The 10,591-nt window shown below is 55.3% G+C and overlaps 1 long non-coding RNA gene across 2 annotated transcripts; it reads left to right on the plus strand.

The window, feature by feature from the left end:
* The first annotated feature begins 2,794 nt into the window (after positions 1-2,794).
* Positions 2,795-9,660, plus strand: LOC147574185 (uncharacterized). 2 transcript variants are annotated; one of them, XR_015243980.1, is made up of 2 exons: positions 2,795-5,880; positions 8,331-9,660. It is a non-coding gene; the product is annotated as an uncharacterized LOC147574185 (long non-coding RNA). The 2 variants fall into 2 exon arrangements; XR_015243981.1 differs by lacking the exon at positions 2,795-5,880 and adding an exon at positions 5,903-7,089.
* The last annotated feature ends 931 nt before the right edge of the window (positions 9,661-10,591 follow it).

The raw sequence follows: 10,591 nt of genomic DNA on the forward strand, positions 1-10,591 counted from the left end.
GAGAATGGAGCTGGGACCCAGCTTTTGTACTCTGTGGCTGTTACTGGTGCCGGCCCACAGTCCTTGCCCCAAATTCTGAACTACCCCCCCTCCCCTAAAAAACAAAAAACTGAAAACCAAAAGTTTGTTGGTAGAACTCATTTCATGGGAAAACCTGACCCAAACTGAGGTGAGACCATTAGAGTCTATTTCTCTTGGGGAGTGTGAATATCCAATGGGTTTCACTGCGTGATAGGAATGTGTTTAATTAGGGGTGTTGCAAAACATGTGGTATGTATACCTCATTACCTTTTTATTTTTGATTGGTTGATGTTTTAATGTTTGTTTTTGAGAGGGAGACAGAGTGCGAGCAGGGGAGGGGCAGAGAGAGGGAGACACAGAATCCGAAGCAGGCTTCAGGCTCCGAGCTGTCAGCACAGAGCCCGACGCAGGGCTTGAACCCACGAACCATGAGATCATGACCAGAGCCAGAGTCAGACGCTTAACCCACTGAGCCACCCAGGCGCCCCAACATAGATTCTTCTTTCCCCTACTGTTAGCTGAGCCGTCTGTATGCCTTCTCTCCTTGTCTTGTTTTCCTCCTCTGTGGAGTCTCCCTTAAGAGATAAAATTTGTGACTCTGATGGCAGAACCCACGCCCAGCTTTGGCTCCTCCAGATGGTCTGGAACTGTGGAGGAAAGGAGGGCGCTGCCTCCCTGGACCAGCCTCATTAGCGGGAGTGGGTATTTGTGTGGACAGATGCTTTCAGGCTCTGGGCCAGCCTTGCCCAGGGGCACTTGGGCCTCCACTCACTGATGAGTTTTGGGGGGGCTGAGCCAACCCCAAGGCATGCTGGCCAGTCGGCATCAGGCCAGGCAGGGCTGGGGAGTTTGTTGGGCATGGGGGAGGGAGCTGAAGGGGTGAGTGTAAGCATTTAGGAGCTGAGGTGTTCTTAGCAAAAGAATTTCTGGCCCAGAGACGTTGGTTATCGTAAACCTGGGGACTCTGATGGCTGAGTTTCAGGTCTCCTGGCTTTGTTCATTCCAGCCTGTGAACAGCCGGTGAGGGTGGGTGGGGCCAGCGAGTCCAGGAAGGCCTTCTGCTGCCTTAAAGGCTGCAGTCCAGCTGTGCCCTCGGGCTCCCACCTCCAGAGCAACTGTCCTGGGGCTGACTGGGTAGGTGTTGGAAGGAGGCCCCACGGAGCCCACTCCCCTGAGTTGGGTGCTGGGAGCACCAGCATCCCTCTTCCTGCCCTACCCAGCTCCCTCTTCAGGGAAACTTGGCCCCTGACTCAAGCATGCTTGGCCTCTCCAGGCCCCGGGGCCAGACCGTCCCAGCCAGCCCCTGCCGCAGGCCCCGGCATCCCTGTCTGCCCAGTAGCTTCTCTGGAGGAGGGGTTCCCCCAACACATCTTGGGACTCTTGCCCTCTGCCTGACCACTTCCTTCCCTCGTTGGGTGGGACTGGCACATTCTTTTCTTTCTAAAGCAAATTCCAAACAAGGGCTGATAACTCTGGTTGGCTTTCTTTTCCTTCCATCATGGTTTTGTGGGTTGCTGGCTATTTTAGGGACTTCAAATTCAGAGTGGAGCCTCCTCACTCTGCAGCTCCTCTGGAGGCCCTGATGGCTTTTCACTCCCCAAGGGGGGGCGGCCAGGCCCGTGGTCATCAATGTGCGATCAGCACAGGCCAGGCTCAGGGAAGGCCCGAGGCCCAGGAATGGATGCGCTCCGCTGCTAGCCACGCCCAAGTGGGTCATTTTCACGCACCTGGCAGGGCAGGTGGGGGTTGGGGGGGGGGTCCTCTAGCCACTACCTGGGGCCCCAACCTCACCTCATTCTTGAACAGCGGGGCCGGACGCCACCTGTCCTGTGGTGAGTAGACGGCCTCGAGCGGTGCTTCTTAAACTTGGGTGTCCCCGAGCATCGAACAAGGAGCCTGTCATACAATGCAGACTGGGGCCCTGGAGCCAGCATTGGTAATCCGTGCGTGTGACTGGGTGTCCGTGGTTTCAGGACCGTGCTGCTGGGAGGCCAGTAGGTGAAGCAGCTTCACAAGTGTGGAGTCGGGGGCAGCAGGGAGAAAGAAGGGGCCGGGGGGCCAGAAGGGTCACCCAGAAGAGGTGAGCTGAGTCTTGAGAACACAGCGGGGAATGGGTAACAATAACTCACTCCGCTTGAATGCTCTGCGCGGGGTATAGTCCTCAGCCTTTGAGAGGAATGAACGTCTTTAATCCCGTGAACCAGGTGGTCACCTTGATCTTGCAGAGGAGCCGACTGATGCCGAGGGTTACATAGCTTATCAAAGGTGCTGGGTCTCACCCCCTTACTCTACTCCACTGGACTGGGGCCAAGGCACCCCATTCCCCCCGTGTGAGCAGGACCAGCTCATACAAACAGGGTTGGGGCTTATGCAGTCGTGCTGTTGAACGGTTCAGAGGGTCTTGTTCCTAGCGTGTGGGGGACAGATTGGGTTTTGCAGGGGTGGGGGGGGGTGTATGGCCGTGATCTTGGTTAGGGCAGAAGGCGGCCGGTGAGGGGACCATTGTCATAACATAGCTGGGAGAGAGTGAGGCTATAGCCAGGCAGCTGGGTTTCTGGGCACACGGTGCCTCAGCCTGAACAAGGACTTGCCGTCTGACCCTGGACCGACCCCCACCCTCCAACACTTTCCAGCCATTCTTCCAAGAGGGAAAGGATTCTCGCTGTCTCTGGCGACTTCCAGGGGGCCTGGGGTCTGCGGGGCAGGGGAAAACTACTTGGAGAGGGTGATATACGCTCCAAGTGAAGCTCGGAGTGAAGTTCGCCGAGTGATATACGCTCCAAGTGAAGTTCGGAACTTTCATTCTCCAAGTGAAGAGATAATGGCACCAGGGCTGTCTTCCGTGAGTTAGGCTCTCGTGGTGGCAGGGCCACCTATGCTCTGAGAGGCTGCCTGTCGCGTAGGCACAGCCTGACTGGTGGCAGGTCGGGCTGGGTGGGGCAAGCTCCCAGTGGCCAGCTGGGCAGGTTCCAGCTGAGCTGGGGCCCTCGGTGGAATGGCCTGGCTTCAGGGCACAAGTGAGCCACCAATGGGTGGCATTCCACAGATGGGCGGCATTCTGGACCGTGAAGTTCACAGGAGTCAAAGGTCCAGGGTCGGGGGTTGGGGGGGGAGCCTCTGCTGCCCTGGAGGCCTGTCCAGCCTGGTCCGTAGAGAAGGACTGTAAACGAGGCTCTGATTCTGGAAGCCCGTTTCATCCTCCCGTAAGAAAAAAAAAAAAAAAATTGGTCACCACCCTCTTCCTTCTTGGCCACTTTCTGACCATCCCCTCACCCCACCCCCTCTTTCCTCCAGCCTGCACTTCCCCACGGAGCCTGTCAGGGGTTGATTCGAATCTGAAAACCATCCGGGACACCCCAGCCATCTTTGCCCACCGCAGGCTGTTTCTGTAGGGGGTTGGGGACCTGTGTTCCTACTTAGGCCCACCTGACGCTGTTGCCTCTTGTAGAGCTCACCTCTGATGAAGTGGGCAGGATGGGCACGGGGAACGCTGGACTGAGGTCCCCGTTCACACGGCAGCCCCCCCCACGGCGTGCTGGGTCTCAGGGTTCACCCTCACGCCTCCTGCCACGGACAGAGGGTCCGTGTCCGCCGGCTTTTCATGTCCCTTGCCTCTTACGCAAGAGAGCAGAAATTCTCGATTTTCTGAAAGGGGAGAGCTGCCGGAAGCTTTGTTCCTTTTGGGCCCATTTTAGAGACAGGGTAACCAAAGCCATGACTGCCGGCGGGAAACAACCAGAGCTCAGTTCCTGCTTCCCGTTAGAGTCTTGAGTCTTTCCAGTTGTTCTTCAAGAGGGCTTCCAGAGCCGATCAGCTCTCCCCCCAGGTTTCCTGACACCCCCAGCCCCGGTCTCCACCCAACCTGGTCCCGGCCTGGCCTCTGAGGAAGCCTGGAGCCGACTGTCTTGTTTTCACATGCCGCTTGAGGCCCGTGACTGCCACTCAGTTTCTCAGGAGCTCAGTCTCTCTGCAAGGTGGGTGTCCGTGCCCCCCATGTGAAGACACGGGCCAGATGACCCTTCTCCCGGGTCTTCCTGCGTTCTCCAGCTCTTGGGACTGCCCTCGTCCACTTACGATTCCTTTCCATTCCGGTCCACAGCCCTCCCTGGGCAGAAAGCACTTGGGTGAGAGTTGGCTCTGGGTGCAGCAAAGGCTGGTCATTCCTGGGTGTGCCATGGGGCCAGTGAGGCTGGCCACCGGCCAGGCCAGGCACTGGAGAAATTGTGCCGCGGTGGAGACCTGGTGGCCGCCCTACCCGCCACAGAGCGTTCAGGGCCCCCTGGGATGTGGGCCAGTGTCGGGTGAGGGGACCCTCCACTCCACCTCGGCTCCCCTGGGCTGGGCGGGTTGACTGCCGACTTACCTGGAGAGAGTTCAAGGACAGCAAGAAAAATGAGGGACTTTCAGGGGCAGCTGTGTTTTCTGACTCAGTCATAATGCCCCTAAAAATCCTTATTGTTCTTGCAGTGTGCATCGGGCAAGCAGCTGCCAAGCCACCCCTTACCCACCTGGCCGCTCCGGGACAGGAAGGGCTTCCCGGGGTCAGATTGGGATGTCCTCCCCCATCCTCTTGAGAGCGAATCATTAAAACAATGCTGTTGGGCCGATGCATTGATTTACATATATTTTTCCTTTTTTTTTTTTTTTTTTTTGGTGGAGGATTGGGAAGGGCTGGGCATTGAGATAGTCCTGCCCAGATTGGAATTCAGAAGAATATAGGGTCTCCTCAGTTTGTGTGCAGTAAGGGTTCAGAGGACCCCAGCTGCAGGTGCAGGGCCCAAGGGAGGGGTGTCTTAGGGGCGAGCAGCAGTGTGGGGCTTGTGGGATGCCCACCTTTCCTGAGAAGTTAGAACTGTTTAGGGGCAGGAGGGGAGAAGGCACCTGGGCAGGAACTTGTACTGTGTCTTATTTATCTTGAGAGAGAGAGGACGTGTGCACCAGTTGGGGGGGGGGGGGGGTGCGGGCAGAGAGAGAGACTCCCAGGCAGGCTCTGTGCTGTCAGCTCAAAGCCTGACTCACGAACCGAACCATGAGATCACGACCAGAGCCGAAATCAAGAGGCAGACGCTTAACCGGGTGAGCCACCCAGGCGCCCCTGAGCTATGCTTTAAAACCGAGGGAGCCTCAGCGAACTCCCTGGGAGCATTACCTGGCCATTTTGAAAATACCCTCCCAGTGGATTCAAGTTCACCCCCCCTCCCCCACCCAACCAATCCCTGCCGTGCCCCCGGAGCTTGCTTTTTCTTGGCTGGATGTTCTCTATCCCTGTTTCACCTCCTGCGGCTCCCCGCTTCTCAGCAGATGGCCCTGTCCCCACCTTTACCAGCCCACCCCACAGGTATTTTGGCTGAGCCGAGGCCTTGTCTTGGGTGGGTTTAGGGGTTGCGTGCTGGGGGATGGTCAAGAAGAAATACCAATTTGTGACATGTCTGGCTCAACCCAGGAATGCCAATTCGCAAAACTGTCACCAGATCCCAAAGCACCAGAACCTTCCCCCCACAGCTAAGGCCTGCCCATAGATGGACAGGGAGGTGAACAGGCAGCAAGCAGGACCCTCTGGTCCACCCCAGGACTCATCAACCTCATATGTCAGCAAGGGAAATGAACCCTCTAGGTATTTCTTAGGTTTCTAGGTACAGACTTACAAGCCCTCGTCACTGGAGAAGATGGCTGTTTGCAGGACCCTGACCACGTGATCATCCTTCTGGCCAGCCTTCCTCCTTCGGGCCCCTTACTCCCGGGCTCTGGTCATCCCAGCCATGCCTCCAAACCAGCTCTGCCAGAGACCGTTTTTAAAGGGCTGGGTCTGCTCAGGAGCGTCCACATTAAGATCTGCCCAGGAGAAGGGACAACTTCAAGGTAAAGGTTAACATGAGGTGGGGGTGGGGGGGGGGGGGGACATGGAGTGATGTTTATCCCTTCTTGGTAAGAGGTGGATGGGTCTTTCAAGAAATGAGATTCACACCACCTACCGTGGGCACGGGATGATACATTATTCCTTATAGCTAAGCATTTGCTACCTCTAAATCAGCTCTCCGGCCCTGAGGCCCCTTTGCCCTGCCACCCCCACCCCCCGCCCAAACTCCTTGTTCCTGAGTGTGTTCCTTGTTCCTTACCCCAGAAGCTTGCAAAATAAAACAAAAAAAAAAGTCAATTTTGTACAAAAGGAAATACATGAAAAATAAAACTGAATACTGTTTTCCCCCCCAGCTGTAATAGAACTGCCTTCCATAAAGCATTTCAAAATACAGGAGGATGAAAAGGCTCACAGAAACGCCCATACCTAGACAGAACGTCTGTCTGCTAATAAACAGATCCTTCCAGCGTTTTCCCCCCATGCGCGTATACCCCCCACCCAGTTAGCGGGATTGGGGTTTTTTTTAAAGGCGTGAGGCTCGCAACCCATTTGAGCAATGGCCCTGTGCTCTTGGGAGCTAGAGTCTCTCTTTTCTTCTTGCCAAGTGGGACGGGCAGGAGCTCGCCCACAGCCAGGAAGCCCGGAGCTGTCAGTGGTGGGTACTGGAGCCACACTAGGTCTCTCTTCTAAACCGAGATGGATGGAGTTGGTGAGGAGGCTGGAAATGCAGGCTTTGTCCTCACTGATCTCTAAGTGGGCTGCCGCACGGCTTCTAGACTCTGGTCGCGCTCGGAATCTGGGGAGCGTTACAAACACGTCAGGGCCTGCTTGCTCCCCAGCAAGGCCAGTTGGATCTGGGTGGCCGGGGATAGGGGAGCACCCAGGGACTGGTTCTTGGTCTTCTCTTCCTCGGGTGATTCTGTGAAGCATCCAGAGAACTCTCCGGCCATGCACCCACGAGCTAGAGATGGAAGAGATTCTGGCAGCCCGGCCTTCAGAGCCTGATCGAGGAGATGTGACCATTTGCAGTTGGCAGAATTTCACGTCCATTATTTTCTCTGCCGCTCAGAGCCCTCTTTTGATCCTCATTCTACGGATGGAGGGAGTGAGGCAAAAGCGATCAGGAGACTCGCCGGGAGACACAGCCAAGGATAGGGCAGCGCTGGGGTTCGGGGCTGCAGCCTTGGACTCCCGCTGCCAGTGCTCTTTCGGTAATAAGTATTTATAATTAGTATATGGTTTTAACAAGCGTATCATAACGCTTTGGTCATCCAGTCCCGGGAGGTGAGTGGGTGGGTGCTGCTGTCTCACGGAGCATGGTGGGTATCTGCACCACAGAGAGGCTGGTCTCCCTGATGTGAGTGCTCCCAGCCAGCCTGGACCCACAGCCGCCCCAATTCGGCCCTCCGTTGGCCTAGAATCCCAGCCCTGGGCAGGGCAAGATTTAACCTCATTTTCAGAACACATCAGCCGTGTGGCCTAGGTGACAGCTGGCGGGTGGCTGAGGCCCCTGGTTCCCTGCTCCCGGCCTGGACAGAGGTATCTAGGAAGGCACACAGCCTGCATGGGGCTTGCTCATCTGGGCCCTGCCCTGAGCTGGCAGCCCTCAGGGTCAGGACCCCCTCCGGAGGTGCCTACGTCTCCGGAAGCCTGTCCCTGCCTCTCCTCCTTTCCCTACAGAGCTAGACTCCAGGAGCCTGGCCTGAGGGCCACCTGGGCAGGCTGCCAGTGCAGGGGACTCACGGGCAGGCGCATGGCGAGCTCCAGGAAGCCGTCAGCTGTTCCTAGACCAGCCTGCAGAGCCGGACGGCCAGCCTGCCTTCAACATGAGGGGTGGAGCCAGGAACTGAGAACACTGCTTTCCCAGAGCCTAGCTGGGCCAGGCCCACGGGCTTTCTCGGGCGCTGAGGGCCTGAGCCTTGGCCACACCTTCCCTTGTTGGCCTTGGCTCTCTCTCCCTCGGTCTGTCTTCCCCCTGCCCACCACCAGCTATTCCGCGGCAGAGTATACGCTCTTGGCAAGGCCGTCCATTTAACCTGCTTCCCAGAAAACAGGATGGTTGGGCAGGCAGACTCAGCCAGCACCTTGGTGGGAAACAGGGCGGTGGACCTCAGCTCAGGCTTTTCTTGCCCGTACTCCTTGGGGGCCGGGTTGGGAGGTAGCCCTAAGCTGCCTTGGCTTACCTGGGTCAGAAATAACCTCAGTTCAACTCACAGCCAGGCAGAGGCAAGAGCTTTGAGCTCCTGGAGCTGGGGAGAGGGGAAGGATAAGCCTTGGCCCAGGAGTCTGATCAGGGGCACTTAGCTGGGAGCCTTGGGTAAAGCCCCCCATCTCTGAGTCTGTTACCTCATTTGTTTGATGGGCATAAGAGTGCCCTTTAGAAATGTGTCTGAATACAAGGCTTCCGAATGCAAAAATGAAGTCGTTGTTTCCCCCTTCTCTCCCCTTCCAGGAGGACACTTCCACAGAGAACCCTGGGAGATGTCTGGCACAGAGAAGATGCTCACTTAATGTAGGTGCACTGCTCCAGAAGTGAGGTCTGGGTCTCAGTGTGTCGGAGGGTGCCTTCCGTCCTTATCTCTACAAAGGTGACCTTTCCTTCCGCTTCCTCTCTGGCTGTCCTGCCCTGGCCGGACCCCATAGGGATCGTGGTTCTGGCTTGAGACGCTGCGTTCCTCTCTGGCCGGGCCCGCCGAGACCCAGAGCCCAGGGAGGACTCCCTCCCCTCCTTGATGCTCGTCCTGCAAGTCCAGACGCCGTCAACTCCAAGGCGTTCCCTCTGGGCCCGGGCCAGAGTAGCTGCGGCCGAGCTCCTCCCTCCCCCGCCAGCCTCCTTGGGTGCAGACAGCCCAGCACAGGCAGGAAGGGCCTTCTGTTTGCCTTGGCTGGTGGGGAAGAGATTAGTGCTCGCTTTCTGTTTGGACTCTTGTATCTAACTAACAGGCAGGCCCGTGACGTCGAAGCCAAGCACACTTGAGCCTTGAATGAGTTTGGGCCCTGTTCCTGAGGCCCGGCCACTGCAGAGGTGTCTGGAGGTAGGAAGGGGTGATAACACCACCCCTTGGGTATATGGAGAAATGTAATGGCCGTCTGTCAGCTGTCCCTACTCAGAGTCCACGGCCCTTACTTTGGGTAATGCCTCCTCAGAAGACCACTTCTCCCCGACCTTGACTTTAGAGGCAAGCATGGATCCCCGGACACACACGGAGACTTCCCTTGGTGGTTTTGCAGCAGCTACGGGGAAAGAGGCATTTGCTTTTTTGTGAGATTTGCCAGGCTGATGGAACTGCTGGTGGCCATCCTGTTCCCTGCTTGAGGTCAAAGCCAACAAAGAAGAAAAAGCTCAGAGATGGAGAGAATATGCTGTGCAGATATCCATAAGCCCCTGGATTGAGCCATGCCTGAAGCTAACTCTACTCCTGGATTAACCCGATTATATGAGCCAATGCATTTCTTCTGTGCTAAAATTATCCTAAGTGGGGTTTCTGTCATAGAAAGGAGCCTAATAAAACAGTGTTTTTCTTTGGTCTCATTAAGAAAAAAAAATCAACTCTGAGGTATACTTTGCATGCAATAAAATCTACCCATTCGAAGTGCTCAAGTCCTAAATTTTATCAAATGTGTACACCCGGGTAACTACCACTGCAGTCGAGATGTAGAACATTTCAAGTTCTTATTCCCCTTTATTGTCCTTTACCCTGAACAACCACTGACCTGCCTTTGTTGTAGAGATTAATTTTGCCTTTCTAGAACTTCATATAAATATTATCATTTAGTGTTTACTCTTCTGTGTCTGGCTTCTTTTATTCAGCAGGTCTTTGAGATGCACCCATGTTGTGTGCCTAAGTAGTTCATTCCTTATTTCTGGGAAGAATTCCACCGTATGGATGTGCCACAGTTGGCTTAGCCGTTTATCCGATGATGGACATTTAAGCGATTTCCAGATTTTGACTATCACGAATAAAGCTGTTTTGAACATCGGGGCGCCTGGGTGGCTCAGTCAGTGAAGCATCGCAATCTCTGCTCAGGTATGAACTCAACGGTTTGTGGGTTCCAAGCCCCGTGTTGAGCTCTGTGCCAACAGAACAGAGCCTGCTTCGGATTCTCTCTCTCTCTGCCCCTCCCCTTCTCGGGCTCTTTCTCAAAATAAATAAACTTAATTTTTTTTTTTTTTAATAAGCTGTTTGGACATTGAACGCAAGTCTTGGTGTGTGCCTATGTTTCCATTTTTGTGCCTAGACATCAGTCTCATTTTACAGCGGAGAAGACTAAGGGTCAGAGAGGTAGAATGACTTACCCAAGGTCACACAGCTGATGGGTCCTGCGGCTTGCACGGGGAACACGAGTAGGGCAGTTACGTAGCACAGGTATCTGGGTGTTCCTTAATAAATGACCTTGGACTGCTTGGGTTGGGAGCTCGTGGACTCTTGTGCTCAAGAACGTCGTGGCCAGGAGGGACGGTCAAGATGAGTTACAGCCGTGTTCCTCACCTTTGTGTGGCCCTTGTTTTTCCCCCTGTGGATTCCACCGTTAGAGATTGTATCTCAAACAGACTGCATTCAGGAAGGCAGACTCTGCTTCCCCAAACATAAAGATGCATCCAGAACTATATGAGCTGACAATCACTGAGCAAGCTTGTTTGAAGATTTACAGTTGAAATTGCTCCGGCCCAAACCGGAGACCTGATTTTTTGGGCTCGGGACCAATCACGGA

Source organism: Puma concolor, chromosome E1 (assembly GCF_028749965.1).
Source record: "Puma concolor isolate L17-30 chromosome E1, mPumCon1.1.hap2, whole genome shotgun sequence".
Taxonomy (NCBI): Eukaryota; Metazoa; Chordata; class Mammalia; order Carnivora; family Felidae; genus Puma; species Puma concolor.